Genomic DNA, 17338 nt, shown 5'->3' with positions numbered 1-17338 from the left:
TGGGAAGGTCACCCAAAGCTGCCCCATGGTGCCACCTCCTTTCTCCTCCTTCAGCTCTGTCCTCTGAGGGGTAGAAGGAGCTGCCATCACCCAGGACTCAGGGGGCACTGGACTTCCCGTCATCACATACCCGTTGGCTATACCCCCCATCTGGCACCATGTTACTCAAGGTGTGGGCTGTGGACCAGCAGCCCTGGCATTCTCTTGGAGTGCATTAGAAATGCAGACTCTCGGGCCCCACCCAGACCTACTGAACCATAATCTTCATTTTAGCAAGCTCCTGGGTGATTCTCAGGCTCATTAAGGTCTGAGGAGTTCTGATGAAGGCTCATTAAGCCTCCTTCCAGGGCATGCCTTGGGCCTCAGGACTGGGCAGGACAGCCTTGCCGGGTGAATAAAGGCACAGAGCTGGAGAAACACAGGGTGTCCACATTTGCTCCAGCTGCCATGACAGGTATTCCAAGCTAGATGGCTTAAACAACAGAAATTGATTTTCTTGCAATTCTGGAGGCAAGAATTCCCAGATCAAGGTGTGGCCTGGGATGGCTTCCCCTGAGGCCTCTGTCCGTGGCTTGTAGGTGGCCGCCTCTGTCTCTGGGTTCACATGGCATTCACTCTGTACTTCTCTGTGTCCTAATCTCTTCTTATGAGGACGCCACCCATCAGATTGGGTTAGGGCTCCCCAGTGAACGCACTCAAACTTAATGAGCTCTTTAAAGATCACGTCTCCAAATATAGCCACATTCTGAGGTACCTGAGGGTTAGGACATCAGTGTATGAATTCAGGGAGGGATGTGACATGATTCAGCCCATGACACATGCGTGCACGGGAGGGCACAAAATGGAAGTCAGCAAGTGCTCACTATGTGTCAGGCTTGGAGCCAGGTGCTCTGCGTATTTTTTCTCACTTAATCACCAAACAGCCCTGAGAGGTACAAAGTGAGCTACAAACACTGTCAAGGTCCCTCTGTGTGCCAGGCACTGGGCTAGGCACACACATACATCATGGCACGTTGTCCCCACAGAGTCTCCTCCTCACACTCACAGGTGTGAAACCTGAGACCCAGAGAGGAGAGAGGAGGTGCTCTGGGTCACTCAGGGCTGGGGCCGGGACTCAGGTGTTCATGGTCCGTTTTCACCCCTCCCTCTCCACTTTCTTGCCTTGCTGCTTGGGAACAGTGGGTTTACAAGTCACTCTACATTGCCATCGTATAAATGAGAGGGTCTCTCTTTTTTTTTTTTTCTTTGGTGACAGAGCCTCACCCTACTGCCCAGGCTGGAGTGCAATGGCACAATCTTGGCTCATTGAAACCTCCACCTCGCAGGTTCAAGCGATTCTCCTGCCTCAGCCTCCCAGGTAGCTGGGATTACAGGCATGTACCAGCATGCCTGGCTAATTTTTGTATTTTCGGTAGAGATGGGGTTTCATCATGTTGGTCAGGCTGGTCTTGAACTCCTGACCTTAGGTGATCCAAGCTCCTTGGCCTCCCAAAGTGTTGGGATTACAGGCATGAGCCACGGTGTCCGGCCATGAGAGGGTCTCTAATTGTGGAGGACAAAAAGAAGTGGTGAAAAACATAAAAAGATACCTGGAGGCTGGTGGGGTGTCCTAGAAAAAGGCCACACCCATACTAGGCCCCCAGGCTGGTGTGTGACGAATGTGGAACCCCTGGTTCCTTTGCAGTTGGGGTTCTGAAGAAACTTCAGCCTTAGCAAGGGAAGGAGCATGTGCTCCAAGCTTGCCACGATGGTGGTTCCTGTGGTTGCATTTTGGGACACACTCTGCCTTGGGGAGCGGAGCTCACAGAGTCATCTTCAGTCCTGGTAAGCCCCAATTTCCTTCTGCCACTCTGAGCTCTCTTTACCTATTCCTCATCGGGACATTTGTGCATCTACACTGGCGGTCATGGGATCTTTTTTTTTTTTTTTTGAGACAGAGTCTCACTCTGTCACCCAGGCTGGAGTGCAGTGACGCGATCTTGGCTCACTGCGACCTCTGCCTCCAGGGTGCAAGTGATTCTCCTGCCTCAGCCTCCCAAGTAACTGAGATTACAGGCGCATGCCACTGCACCCAGCTAATTTTTGTATTTTTTTTTTAAGTAAAGATGGGGTTTCACCATGTTGGACAGGCTGGTCTTGAACTTCTGACCTCAGGTGATCCACCCATGTCAGCCTCCCAAAGTGCTAGGATTACAGGCGTGAGCCACGGTGCCCGGCCTGGTCATGGGATCTCAAAGCAGGCATGGCCCCTGGAGGGACCCAGTGGGCCAGTCCATTGACCCTTGTCTAGGTCACAGACTCCTTGAAGAACCTGAAGGGAGCCATGGCCCCTGTCCCTAGGAGGCACACAGACACACCTGGCCAAACTCAGCTGCAGGAGCCTCCAGGTGCAAGATTCTGCCTTAGAAGGCTCTACAGCACCTCCTCTGTTGGCGCACACCCTGGGGGATGAGCTCTCACTTCTTGTTGTGGCTTCCCTGGGGCCTCGGTGCACCACCCTGGTCACCTCTTTTCATTGGAGCTGACTCTGCCTCCCAGTGGCTTCTTTTCAAAGGTCATTGTTCTGCTTCTCAGAGCCACCTGGAATGAGGTCACCGTGTCCTCCCTGTGATACAGATGAGAAGATAAGGATCTACATCCCCTGGGCTTCGCCCCTCTCCATCGTGTTCAGCTGTGGCTCTTTCCTACAGCGCAGGCATCCAGTCCCTTCCCAGCCTGTCGTGGCCCCAGACACACTTCCGTTTCTCTGTGTTCTCATTAAGGGCTGGGACCCAGAACACAGAACTCCAGGTGTAGTCTGGCCAGCCTGAGGAGAGCAGATCACTCACCCCGTTTGTTCTGGATATTGGCCCCCATTAATGTAGCTCTGGAGACAAACGTAACACAGAAGATCCACTGAGCATGGGGTCAACAGCTGCACAGTCACATCTTCCCTTTCCTCTTTCTAGTGTTTGTGAGGTTTTACATGGAAATCCCAGGTTCCACCAGATACTTGGTTTACTATTGTGTTCCTTTACTGCTCATAGTGCCTCAGCCAAAGGCATCGCCACCCTGAGCCTCACTTTCCTCACAGGTTTGTTGGGATGGTGAAATGTATAAGGTCAACGTTGGGGCTTGGAAGGGTGTTAATGTTTCCGTGTGTTGTTGTTTTGGAAAAGATTTCTGGTTGCTTCCAAAATCCATTTCCTCCTTTTCATGGAAATAAAACTTTCACCTTGGCGTGCAGACACTCAGCACAAGACCACAATTCCCAGTGTGCCTTGCGCTAGATGGAAGGAGAGGGCACCAGTGTGCGATAGTCCCTCCTTATCCACGCTTCCCACAGTTCCTGTTGCCCAAGGTCCAGAACAGCAAGTTATTTGGAGAGAGACAGAGGTCACATTCACATAATTTTTATTACTGTATGTTATTGCTTGTCTTTCACGGTGCCTAGTTTATAAATTAAACTTGATCATAGGTATGTATGTATAGGAAAAAACATAGTGTATATAAAGCTTGGTAGTATCTGCAGTGTCAGGTGTTCCCTGGGGACTTGGAATGCGTCCCCACAGGTAAGAGGGACTCCTGTACTCAATTGCCAGTTGCACCTTTGAAGAGCGGAGTGTGTCCTCTCTCGTGACTCCTTCTGTGGATGGCGTGTAGATGTGTGGGGCGCTATCTTGGATACCTGGGTGAGTGCAGCCCATTGGGATAGCAGAACAGTAAGACAGACGCAGCCTGGGACCCTGACAACCTCAAGAGCAGCCTCAGCCTCCTGAGAAGGACTTGCATGTAGTAAGAGGTGAAGTCCTATTCTGCATAAGCCGTATGGTTTGTGTTGCTCAGCACAGCCTTGTCGCAGCCTAATCAATGAGGTTTTGAGGCATTTTGTTTAGAAGAGGCAGGTACAGGCTCAAATCAACAGGGAAGAGGAGAGGAACTTGCAAATACTCTAAAGAAGCCTCTTTTTTCCGTTCCTTCTCCTTCTTTCCTTCCCTCCTTCCATTTCTCCCTTCTCCTCCCATTCGATCCTTGAACATGTATTGGGTTCATTTTCTGTACCAGGCCTTCTGCTAGGCACTGTGGATACAGAAATGATTAAGGCACAGTGTCTGCTGTAGACTAGCAAGGGAGACACAGGACATGTAGACATGTCCTCAAGTGCATGTGACAAGATCGCCATGGAGGGGTTTACAGGGTGATGGGTGGACTCGGAGAAGCAGCCACCTCTTTGGCTTGGGAAGGTAGGAGGGAGGGAGTCAGAGAATTATGGCTTGAGTTGATCCACGTGGGCTGACTAGAGGTTCTCCAGAAAGAGAAGGGAGAGAGCAGCATTCCAAGTGGAGGAAACAGCTTGTGCAGAGTACTGGGAGTGCGCAGGAGTACTGAGCGTGCAGAGTACTGGGAGTGCGCAGGAGTACTGAGCATGCAGAGTACTGGGAGTGCGCAGGAGTACTGAGCATGCAGAGCTGTGGGCTCTCCGTGGTGGAAGCGAGGGGTGAAGACAGCTGATCAAGGACTTCCTTGCTGCAAAGTGCCCTGCCAGAAGTCAATTCCCTTCTGAGGAGCACTGAGCAAGAAAGAAACAACTGCTTTGCAAACAAACACCTTGTGTATTTATTTCCTGTTTTCCTCACATCTCTCATCTTTTCCCCTGAATGAGATGCCTCCTGGTTTTACTTAATTTCCACAGGAAGCTGGAAGGAGCAACATCTGTCTAAATTCTCCCTAATGCACTCCAGATTTTCAGGGTCAGAATGTGGCCCCTGAGAGGCAGGGTCTCTGTGGGGTCAGAGGTGACAGCCCCAGAATTGGGGGTTTGCGCCAAGCCCCTCATGGCAGCGGAGTCCAGGCGCCTGTTCCCTGCACAATACAGATGTTCAGCAAGGATTTTGCTGGGTGTGTAATGAGTGGCGGCCCCTGGAGAGGGGAGTGCGGGCCTTGTTCCCACGGGCTCCTGCCCAACGTTCCTGCGTTCCTGAGTTTTATTTTCGTGGGAGAGGCTGGAAGCCGAGCAGTGCTCCAGCTCCACAGCAGCTGCCCCTGCTCAGGAAGGCAGCAACTTCTTTCCTCACATGGCCTTGGGACGTTGGCCTCCCAGCCCGGGGACATTGTTTTGTTCACAGCTGCATGCTAATGGTATTTATTTAGGGGATACTTTCTCTTCTGCCACCCACGAGGAGGTTTGGAGCAGAAGGAGCAGAGCTGAGCCTCCAGGGATGGAGGTCTGATCCTGAGGAAAGTGGCTCCCTCTGTTTGAGGCTCAGTTTCCTCATCTTGCATGTGAGTGAGGTGGATGGCCCAGGTGGCATCTAAGGTGATGTGTGGACAGGTGTGCATGTTGGAGTCAGGCAGGCATGTGTTCCGCCTGCGCCGCTTGGCAGCTGCATGGTCCTCGGGAGGTCCTGAACCTTGCCGGTGCGGTGTCCTGGCCTCATCTGTGCATGGAGGACGTGGGACCAGGTCATCTTGAAGGGCCTCGAGCGTGTAGTGAGGAGGCCAGGAGAGCCCACTCTTGACAATGATGCTGAGGAAAAGCGTTTTGTATTCTCCCTCTTGGAAAAATATTTCTAATTCTATGCCTGTTGAACCAAGCAATGTCAGCACAAAAGAATTGGCCTTCCACTATCCTAAGAAAACTAAAGCAGAAACAGTAGAGCAAATACCGCATGCGCTCACTTGTAAGTGGGAGCTAAACATCGAGGACACGTGGCCCCAGGGAGGGGAACAACAGGCACAGGAGCCTACTTGAAGGTGGGGGATGGGAGGAGGGTGATTTGGGTACTATGCTCATTGCCTCAGCGACGAAATAATCTGTACAGCAAACCCCTGTGATACTCAGTTTACCTATATAACAAACCTGCATAGGTACCCCTGAACCTAAAATAAAAGTTAACAAAATAAATAATAAAACAAAACATATGGGAGGCCAAGGCAGGTGGATCACCTAAGGTTGGGAGTTCGAGACCAGCCTGGCTAACATGGTGAAACCCCATCTCCACTAAAAATACAAAAATTAGCTGGGCGTGGTGGTGGGAAATCCCAGCTATTCAGGAGGCTGAGGCAGGAGAATTGCTTGAACTCAGGAGGCAGAGGTTTCAGTGAGCCGAGATCGTGCCACTGCACTCCAGCCTGAGCAACAGAGCAAGACTCTGTCTCAAAATAATAATAATAATAATGATAATAACAATTTTCTAACAAAAGAAGAGGCATCCACGGTTTACCCTTCCTCCCACCTCTTGTCCCCAGTCTCCACAGATCAATGGACTAATTTTGTCTAAAGCATAACTAGATGACTCGTTGGAGTGTCCTCCTCCTGCACTCTGCTTTACTGTGTCCTCTCACTCACCTTGGCCCTTTTCAGACCCTTCAACGGTCCAAGCTACAGCCTCTCTGGAGCTTTCGTTGTTCAAGGGCGACGAGGCAGCCCCAAGGGGTGAGGGGCTGGGAGGGAAGGCGGGGTGGAGGGTTAGCACCTCCAGTGTCTTCATGTGTGTCTCCCACACCCTCCATCTCAGAAATGCAAGGTGCTATTGGTGTGTGATTATGTCGGGCCCCCGGGTTCCCCGTTCAAGGTTCGGGAGGTCCCCTGTGCCTGCTGCAGTCCCTCCCACTGCTCCTGCTGGCTGCCTCCCCTCTTTCAGACCTTGGTGTCCTGTCACTCTCCTTGCTGATGCCTTGTCTGCCCCCCGTCTCATCTTTCATAGCTCTAGGCACTTTTTCTTCCGAGAACTCATCATATTTGTAGTTATAGACGTATCTTGTCCTCTCCCATGTGATGCCTGGTTCTTGCAATGGATTACAAATGCCAGGAGGGCAGAGGTCGTGCTGGCCTTACTGTATTCCCATTGCCTCACATAGTGCCTGGGAAATAGTTGGCTCTGGACAAATCATAATGACTGAAGAAATGAATCACCCAGTAAATCTAGAATTTGGTGGCAATGTGAGTGCAACAGGGGGTGAGTGGCAGCAAGTCGTGTGAACCACATAGACTTTGGGGCTGACATGGTGGGTACCCAAATCCTAGTGGTGACCCTGGGACTCCAGGAGAGCAGGCTATTTTCCCTCTCGGCCCCACAGAGGAGAGTGTCTCAAGAAAGAGAAGGTGGTCACCTGTGTTGAAACGTTCCTGAGAGGTCAAGGAAGAAAATGACTGGGATGTGTCTATTGGGCCCAGCCACAGGAAGTTATGATGACCTTGACAAGAGCAATTTTAAAGGACTGGGGAGTCGGAAACCAGACTGTAGGGGAGGGAGCAGGAGTCGAGGAAGTGGGGATTGTGAGTAGAAATTACTCAGAGACTATTTCTAGACACCAGACCAGGAATGGGAGGAGAGATGTCGTTAACTGTGTCTTACCGAGCAGGATCACATCAAAATTCACTTGGAAAACATTTAGAATAATAAAAATGATTCATCCACTAGATGGCTAGCAAAATTAGATGCCTCAACCCCTAATCCTATTTCTCACCAAAAACTAGACTATGAGAGTTGAAGGAACCTCAAAGGCCAGAGGATTCCATAGGCAAGGGTCCTAAGGCCCAGAGAGGGTAAGGGACATGCCCAAGGTCACACAGCAGATGGGGGGCAAAGCCAGGTTTTGAAGCAGGCTCCTATATGCCCAGTCCATGGCTCTTTTCCCATATTCCATGTTTTTCTTTCCTCTGTCCTTTCTAAACCGTCCTTTTTAACTCCAGGAAACGGGAACGTCAATTACTTTTAGTTTATTCAAAATGAGTAAAACGGGTAATGGTTTTTCCCCCTCAATGTGTCAGATCCAAAATATGTCTCATGTAAGAGCTAACTGGGATGAGAAATGGTCACACAGTGAGAACAAATATTTCTTTGACTATTAAAATCTCCAGAGTCAACCATAAACTGGCACAGATAACTGGGCTCAGCTCTCCTTGCCTAGCTGACAGAAGAAGCCTGGCAGGGGCTATGTGTGTGTGTGTGCATGTATGCATGTGTGTGTACACGTGACCACACGTGTGTGTAGCAGGCTCCCTCTGTGGAGTGATCTCCAAAGTACCAGGACAGAGTACCAGAGTACCCTGAATCTGAACTTCTCAATACCATTTATCACATTATCATCATGATTAATTCTAGCAAAATACATATGAAATTTACCATCTTAATCATTTTAAGTGTAACTTCAGTGTGTTAAGTACACACAGGTTGTGCAACCATGACCACCATCCAGAATTTCCCAGAAATCTTTTTATCTTGTGAAATTGAAACTCTATACCTGTGAAACACCAGCTCCCCATTCCTTCCTCCCACAAGGCCCGGGAAATCAGTATTCCAATTTCTGCCTCTGAGTCTGACTTCTCTAGTGACCTCCTGTAAGTGGAATCATATGCTGCTTGTTCTTGTGTGACTGGCTTGTTTCACGCTCAGTACCTCTTTGAGTGTGATCCTTGTGACCCCAGACCCCTTGAGACATCCTCTCCTTTGGCAGAGGATTTGGTCCTCGGTTGAAGAGGGGTAAGCATCCCTGGGAAGAAAGCACTTCAGGCTTTTTTGGGACATTTTCTTCAGTGCCAATCAATGAATAATTTCTTGAGAGCAGGTTTTGATGAGGTAGGGGTGACCCTGGTTGAAATCCCTGATTGATTATGGGTGGGAAGAGGGACAGAGACCTAATGACAGAGAAGAAAAAATTGTTCTGCCTGGAAAAATGTTGCTGGGATCATTGTAACTGAATCAATGAAACAGCAATTAGTTTTATCACACAGCCACCTCCGAAATCTATGTTCCTGGGTGTGTTGACCTCTTGTCCTGCTCTGACTTCATTCCTTGGGGAGTCATAAATGAAGTGTCCTCAAACGACTGCTAGCAGTAGTCATAATACTCTTGTATTTTGGTTGCGTTTTACATGTTAGGATGCACTTTCATTTCTATTATATTATTTGATCAGAATGACAGCGGTGTGTGGTCATTAGAATATGACTTATCATCTTCATTTTTCAGGTGAGGAAGCCGAGGCTCAGTGGGTGGAAGGAACCTGCTCAGGGTTATACAATCATGTATCGGTAGCACTGGACTGAGAACCCACGTCTTTAGTTCAGGCCTCTTTCCACTGCTCTATGTTTTGCTGGTGTTTTCTCCCCTCTACCTCCCATTTGACCTTAGACTCAATCCTTCTCCAAGAATAATGCGTCACTAGGCAGATGCTCAAATGAGAAACCCGAGTCATCCTTGACATTTCCTTGCTCCAGTTTCATATCCAGTCTTAAGCCCGCCGTTTTTAATTTCTGCATATGTTTTCAATACTCCCGCTTCTCTGCAAGTCTGGACCAGCAGAGTCCAGGGCTTTTTCTCTTACCTGGAGTTGATCCTTTAGACTGCCATCATGCCCTTTCTGTTCTTTTCTTCCTTTTTTATTTCCCAGGAAATGTGGATTTGTAACAAGGTTAGACAAGTTTCCATATTGTAGAATTTCTCAGAGCTTCAGACCTGCAAAGAATGATCACAGTGACTTGCCAAAATAAGGAGTTATGTGTTTGCCATGCCCTAAAATTACTTTATCTTTCCTGGACCCCTGAGGTTCCTCTCTGTCCTCTCCCCCATCTGTTTTCCACAGTGAAGCCACATACACCTCTGCTAACTACAAAGCTGCCCTCCCCACACCACCCATGTTCCTCCTACCCCTCTGGCCTCCCAGTCCCTCTGACATGTGGTAAGATGCACGTGCCCTGCCAGGGTCCCATCTGCCAGGCTTGTCTATCCCCAGTTTTGGCAGTGTCAGCTGCGAGCACTCACAGTTGCCTCTGCAAGCCACCTTACCAGGGAGGCCACATTCCCTGGGGCTCCAGAAGCATCTCATAACAAATATCTGACTTGGTGTTTGCAGTGATTTACCTATTTCTCTTTATTTTCCAAAAGCTGGGACTACAGGTGTGCACCACCATGCCTAGCTAATTTTTTTTTTTTTTTTTTTTTTTGAGACAGGGTCTAGCTGTGTTTCCTAGGCTGGTCTTGGACTCCTGGCATATTAGCCTGTTTTCACACTGCTGTAAAGAACTACTTGAGGGTGAGTAATTTATGAAGAGAAGAGTTTTAATTGACTCACCTTTCTGCATGGCTTTGGAGTCCTCAGGAAACTTAAAATCATGGCAGAAGGTGAAGGAGAAGCAAGACATATCTTGCATGGTGGCAGGAGACAGAGAGAGCAAGGGGGGAAGTGATACACTTTAAAACCATTGTCTCTCATGAGAACTCACTCACTCTCATGAGAACATCATGGGGGAAACTGCCCCCATGATCCAGTCATCTCCCACCAGGCCCGTCCTCTGACACATGAAGATTACAATTTGAGATGAGATTTGGTGGGGGACACAGAGCCAAACCGTATCACCTGGCTTCCAGTGATGCTCCTGCCTCAGCCTCCTGAGTTGTTGGAGTGAGTCACTGCTCCAGTCCAAGATTTACTGTTGTTAAAAGGTCATGATGCTGGTGAGGAGGTCAGGAGCCAGGCATTCTGATACACAGCTGGTAGAAAAATCAGTTAGTACAGCCATTAGAATATGGCTCTCTGGGGCAGAGAGTTTGTCTCTGCGTTCACGCCTGGATCCCAGTGCCCAGAACCATGCCTAGAAAAATGTTGCTTGGATTATTGTAAGTGAATCCATGAAACAGCGATTAGTTTTATAGCACAGCCACCTCTGGAATTTATGTCCCTGGGTGTGTTGACCTCACGTCCTGCTCTGACTTGCCTGGCACTTGGGCACTCAATTAAAATGTGTTGAACAAATGGAAGATAATTTCACAATATATCATCAACCTTAAGTTATATCCCATTGTTTAGTAATTCCACTTCCTAAGGAAGCTCCTAAAAATTAGGACAAAGATATTTGTATAAGGACATTCCTCACATTCATTTATAAACTCAGAAAACTGAAACCAACCTAAGTGTCCACGGGATGGTGACTAGCTTAATTATGGCACATCCACACTGTGAAATCTGATATAATTGATAAAAATAACATATTCAAAGAATATTGGGCATACAGGATTATGTTTAAAACTCTATATACAGTGTAATCTTAATTTTTGTGGGAAAAAAAACACACTTGTTAATAGTGGGTTGTAGTGGCTTTTACTTATTTCTTTTTCTCTTTATTTGCCAAAATGTCAAAAATGAACATGCGTTACTTTTGTAGTCGGAATAAAAAGCTGTGAAAAGGAAAGCATAGTTAATAACAAAATTGTGAACAGCTGGGAAAAATGAAAATAACTTGTAGTAGCGTTTTTCCCATTAATACTTCATAATAGATCATTTTATGGTGGGTTAAAAAATACACCTCTTTATGAAACTGATCTGGCTTTGTCTGGACAACAATGAGAATTAGATTTCATGAGGCACTTTGTGTTGTTTTCATGTTCTTAGTGTCTATTTTTCCATGACTTGGAAAATCTTAAAATACTGGCTCCATTTAAAAAAAAAAGTTTCACAACTCATTTGACTGGAATTGATTTCTCCTGTGGCTCTGGGGCTCTGTAAAAGGCATCAGGATGCCACAAGGCATTGACCTTTATTCTTTGTCGTGGTCAGAGAATTTCCCTATGACTGGCTCAAGGTTTTCAAGAGGAAGGCAATTAAATGACCTAGCACAATTGCATGGATCCTCGGCCCTGGGCTTATCTTGATTAGGAGGAAGTGGCTATCTACTTGTTCCAAATTTAGAACATAGAAAAGAGCCAGATGTCTCAGCCTATCATACAGAGAAAGGCTTCACCCATTGGGTCTTTTGTCCTGCTAACTGCTTCCCTGATGTCTGGCTGTGTCCACCTTGACGCAGAGTCCAGGGACCTTGGGTCATACTCTCCTCTTCCCAGCAAGTCTGTCCTAGCTTCAAAGTCCAGAGAGAGGCTCATTTCTGTGCTAAGATTGAAAAGATGCTGGGCACATGCCTGCTGAGAGATTCTTTGGCTTATGCTAAATGTTCTGTCATCTCTAAGACTGAGTTCAGAATCCTGAGGCTGGTGGTCAAGACTCTTCACCATCTGGCCCCTTGCTGCCCCTCTCCCACAGTTCATTTCTACTACAGCGACAGAGAAGTGTTTAAGAGCGGGAACTTCAGGGACTAGAAATAGATGTTGTCTCTTCTCCCAGGGAGCTTACAGAACAGTAGGATAGAAATTTAGCACGCGGAGGGGAGTATGTTCGCAGCCCGGCAGAGATGTGGCCTTGAAGACCAGATTGCCTTCTTTCTAGCTGTGTGATCTTGGACAAATTATTTATACCTTTCTGTCTTTGTCATCTTATCTGTTAAAGGGGCATAATATTAATATTACTAATAATGCCAAATTCATAAGATGTATGTGAGGTTTACACTATTTGATGTGTGAGAAGCACTCAGTACAATGTCCGCTGTATACCTTCGTCCCTCAGTATCCAGAGGGGATTGGTTCCAGGACCCCTCCAGGGATACCAAAATCTGAGGATGCTTAAATCCCTGATGTAAAATGGTGTAGTATTTGCATAGGACCTGTGCACATCCCCCAGATTCTTTAAATCATCTCTAGATTACTTATAATAGAAAATACAATGTAAATGCTATGTAAATAGTTGTTACACTGTATTGTTTAGGAAATAGTGACAAGGAAAGGAGTCTGTACACGTTCAGTACAGAAGAAACCATCCATTTTTCCCCCTGAATATTTTCAATCCACAGTTGGTTGAATTCATAGATGCAGAACCTGCAATATGAAGGGCTGGCTATAATCAGTGCTTAGTACATGTCAGTGCTTAGAGAAAATTCATTCACTTGGAGAAAATTTGCTGAGCTCTGACTAGGTGCTGAGCACTGTGCCAGATGCTGGAAATTCAGAAGGGGATAATGCACAGTCCCTGGCCTCATCCCAAAAGAAACCTGTATTTTATTGATGGGAATAAAATGGGAACTGACCAAGGTAGCATAGCTCCAGGCACCTTGTTCCAGAAACCCTGGTCTCCTCTCCTTTCCAAACGTTCCATGCACTTTTATGCTTTGTGCTATTCTTCCTTATCTCGAAAAAGCTTTCCCTTTTCCTCAGCCACTGAAAACATTCAAGATCTAGCTTATGATGTGTCATCAACAACCTGAAGTCTTCCCTGACCCACAAACCAGAATCAGGGACTCTCCTGTGTCTCCATCGTGCTCTGCATAAATTCTCTGCCTCTCATCTTCCCCTCAGCCAGGTTTGGTCATTAGAGGAACATCTCCCAATAGGCTAGATGCTCTTTGAAGGCAAGTTTTATGCTTCACTCATTTCCATGTCCCAGTGTCCAGCACAGGGCCAGGCACATTGTGGGTGTTTAGAAAATGTTTGTTGATGAAATGAATGAATGAATGAGAGCACATCTGACATCATTGTTGCTTTAGTAGTGAGGGGAGATGAGGAAGAGAGATGCTTCCTTTCCAGCATAATATTCTACGAGACCGCAAAATTTGCTATGCAAATAGTTGGGTACTTTCTACTAATTCCATCTGCTGCTGTGAACAAGGCTAAATTTACTTAATCATAGGAAAGTTGGAGAAAGTGCCTGCCCAAGGGGTCTGTCCTGAGTGTGGCTTTCCTATTGTAGCACTGTCAGGAGCATCCTGAAAGGGTTAAGACCCTTGCCTTGGTGCTGGTCTTGTGCCAGCCCATTTGCTGTTCACAGTGTAGAACATCATTTAATTGGAAGTGGAAGCCAATATTAAGGCCAATATTGCAACAGAAATAATTGAATGTAAGAACCACATGTGCTTTGGGGACTGGGACACAGAAATTTAATTTTAGTTTCCTCACTTATTTATTGGGAGATCTAGGGAGGCTCTTTCCCCTCTCTGGACCTCATCCATTAAATGGGGATTGTAGGAGGTGGGAGGGAGTTGCGGAGGTTGGACTAATTAATCTGTAAGTTCCTTCCGGCTGATATGCTCTGTCTGTCACTTCCATGATATCAGATCAACAACAGGCCAACTGACACAAAGTTGCTGGAAAGTGATATGGATGGAGTTCTGGGAGAGGATCCAGTCCTTGTGAGGTCAAGCTCATGGTTTAGGAACCAAAAGTTCAGAAATGCTCTGAAACCACAGAAGATCAAATCTACTCACTGGAGATTCAGCATATATTTGCTCAAAATTGCAAACTAAAAGCAGACTTTTTTGAGTTGTTTAGAGGATGCCTGACTTGACCTAACCTGGGTGGTGGGTGTATAGGGCGGCTCATGCAGGGAGAGGCTCTGTCTGCTGTCTGGGACCTGCATTGTACTAGAAGGAAGCATGTTCCTGGTCCGCCCACCCTGGCCATCAGGACAGAAATATTCCTTGCTTGGATCTTGCTCAGGTAGTGTGCTTTAAGAACCTGAAGGGTGTTCTTTTGACTTGCTATTTCAGAGCGACAACAGCAGGGTCAGTTGAAAAGAATTGAAGCCCACATTCAGAAGTGACTTACAACACAGATGTTTTTGAAAAAAATTGAGAGATAATTCACACACCGTAAAATTTGCCCTTTCGAGTATCTGATTCAATGGTTTTTCATACATTCCCGAAGTTCTGCAATCATCTCTGCTAATTCCTGAATAGTCTCATCACCCCGAAAGATATCTTGTATATGTTAGCAGTCACTCCTATTCCCCTCTCCCCTGAGCCCTTGGCAATCAGTAATCCACTTTTGTCTCTGTGGATTTGCTTATTCTGGACTTTTCATATAAATGAAATCATACAACATGGAGCCTCCTGGGTCTGGCTTCTTCCATTTCACATAATGCTTTTAAGGTTCATTTGTACTGAATATATATTTTTCGGAACAATTAAAAATTGTAGGCTCCCACAGCGCAGTGCAGCCGCCACCTGGCCCAACCAGCTTCCTGGACCATGGCCAACCTGAGTGCACCTTCACCGCCATCAAGCCAGACAACATGCAGCGTGGCCTGGTTTGCAAGATCAAGTGCTTGGAGCAGAAGCGATTCCACCTTGCGGCCATGAAGTTCCTCTGGGCCTTAAGAACACCTAAGCAGCACCACATTCACCGGAAAGACCGCCCATTCCTCCCTAGGCTGGCAAAATACAGGAACTCAGGGCCTGTCTTGGCCATGGTCTGGGAGGGGCCAAATGCAGTGAAGACAGGCCGAGTGATTCTTGGGGAGACCAATCCAGTGGATTCTAAGCCACGTGCCATTTGTGGGGACTTCTGCATTCAGGTGGGCTGGTGCATCATTCATGGCAATGGCTCAGTAAAAAGTACTGAAAAAGAAATCAACCTATGGTGTGTAAGCCCAAAGAACCCACTGACTGCAGATCTTGTGCTTTTGACTGGGCTTATGAATGAGAGATGGACACAGCAGCAGTCTCTTTCAGGACTGCTTGGAGCGCCCTTGGACATAGCTCTTCATTGCACTGACTTAGAAGCAGAAGCAACAGGATTGATCATTCTTTTCTAGAGCATATTTACCCATAAAGCCATGGAAACTGGAAAAAAATTATATATGCCTATCAACCTTCAAACAGCACACATGTGAGTTTGGTGTGCTCTACCAACCTCTACTTAGTAGAATGGATCGAGGGCTGGGCTAGTCTGGCTAGGTCTGTTCCAGGTCCTCTCTTGTTCATTAGTCCAGTTCAGTTTTGGCCATTTAAGAATGATGCAGACCTTTAAAATTAAGAATAAAATCTTCGATATTTTCATTTTTTTGTTTCATCTTTGCTGGCAGGTTTAAAAGTCTTTTCCCTGGCCAATATTATTTAAATACATGTACATATTTTCCTGTGCATGTATTTAAACCATACTTTCATGGTTTCCTTTTTATGTTTAGAGCTTTAATTCTTCTGGAATGTGCGAGTGGTGTGAGGTGGGGATCTACTTTTTTTTTTCTTGTATGGTTAAGCAAGTTGCACTGCCACACGTTTTTTCCTCATTGACTTGGAAACAATAGCATTACCATATACTACTTGTGACATATAGTTGGGACTACTGTTGCGCTTTCTTTCCTGCACTGGTCCGTCTTTTGTTCAGCTGCTAACATACAATGAAATTTCTTGCCCCTTTATGATATAATCTAATACTTGTTAGGATACGTTCATATTCTCACTCACATTAAAAAATCCCTCGTCCTTGCTGTGTGTTTATTATTCTAGCTTAACTTTGTTAACATAATATGCTTCTTTTGTGTAATGTGCCTTGCCACATTATTTAAGAATTTTAAATTCTGTCTTAGCAAACGATTAGAAGCCAGTAGCTGTGTGACATGTGATAGGTAAAGTTGGCCGAGCCTACATGGATTGAATAGAGACAGGAAGGATGGGAGAACCAAGGAAACACTACATGGGGGCCTGAGACACCAAATGTTTATGACAGCTACAGCATCCTTAGAGCAGCTCTAACTGCCACCTTAGATCCTGAGGACAAGAACCACCTCTGACATGACTGAGAAGAGAACCACAAAGGCCTTGGTCTTTGAGCTACAAAAGCTTCCTCTAACTTAGGCGAGAGTGGAAGACACTTCTGTTTTGTTTAAGCCATGATTATATGAAGCTGAATATAATCCCAACTAAATCACCCCAACTTCATTTTTATATTTGATAGTCTGAATTAGAATTTGAGGATGGTGTTAATAACACTGATGACAGTGGACATTTTTCTGGTTATTGATGCAAACAGGACTGCCACTGGTATTTCACCAGTAAGCTTCTTGCTGGATTTGGTTTTACACAGAGTACATTTATCACTTTAAGAAAATGCGTCATCAATGGTAATGATAATGAAATGTTGAGTTTTCTCAGATATTTTTGTCATCTATCAAAATAATTATATGGTATTTCTGCTTTGCTATATTGAGATAATGAATTATACTAAGGTTTTTCTAAAGTTGAAACATACATACAACCTCAGTCTTTTTTTCTATATCTCCTCTGTTCGCTTCCTTACATAGATGCTCCATTATAGCTCTTGGCTCTCTCCTCAATGTTACTTTAATCATTTTTATCTCTAACCATTTCTTCTGAGTTCTGGGAGAATTGCTCAAATTTGTCTTCTGATTTCTTGCTCCCCAAAGTGTGATCCATGGACCAGCAGTATTGGTATTACCTGAGAGTTTGTTAGAAATGAAAATTCTTGGACCCCCACCCCAGACCTACTGAATCTGCATGTTAACAAAATTCCTAGGTAATTCATGTGCACATTGAAATTTGAGAAATGTTGTAAAATTCCTGGCTGGGCATAGTGGCTCATGCCTGCAATCCCATCACTTTGGGAGGCTGAGGCTGATGGATTGCCTGAACTCAGGAGTTCGAGACCATCCTGGATAACATGGCAAAACTCCGTCTCTACTAAAAATACAAAAAGTTAGCTGGACGTGGTGCTGGGCACCTGTAATTCCAGCTACTTGG

The 17338-nt window shown here is 46.2% G+C and overlaps 1 pseudogene; it reads left to right on the top strand.

Moving 5' to 3' along the window:
* Positions 1-1747: 1747 nt before the first annotated feature.
* LOC108303791 lies at positions 1748-15381 on the top strand (annotated as a pseudogene).
* Positions 15382-17338: the final 1957 nt, after the last annotated feature.

The sequence above is a fragment of the Cebus imitator genome, unplaced genomic scaffold, assembly GCF_001604975.1.
Source record: "Cebus imitator isolate Cc_AM_T3 unplaced genomic scaffold, Cebus_imitator-1.0 Scaffold51, whole genome shotgun sequence".
NCBI classification, from domain to species: domain Eukaryota; kingdom Metazoa; phylum Chordata; class Mammalia; order Primates; family Cebidae; genus Cebus; species Cebus imitator.
The sequence above is the reverse complement of the archived record's forward strand: the minus strand, read 5'-3'. Positions and strand labels throughout refer to the sequence as shown.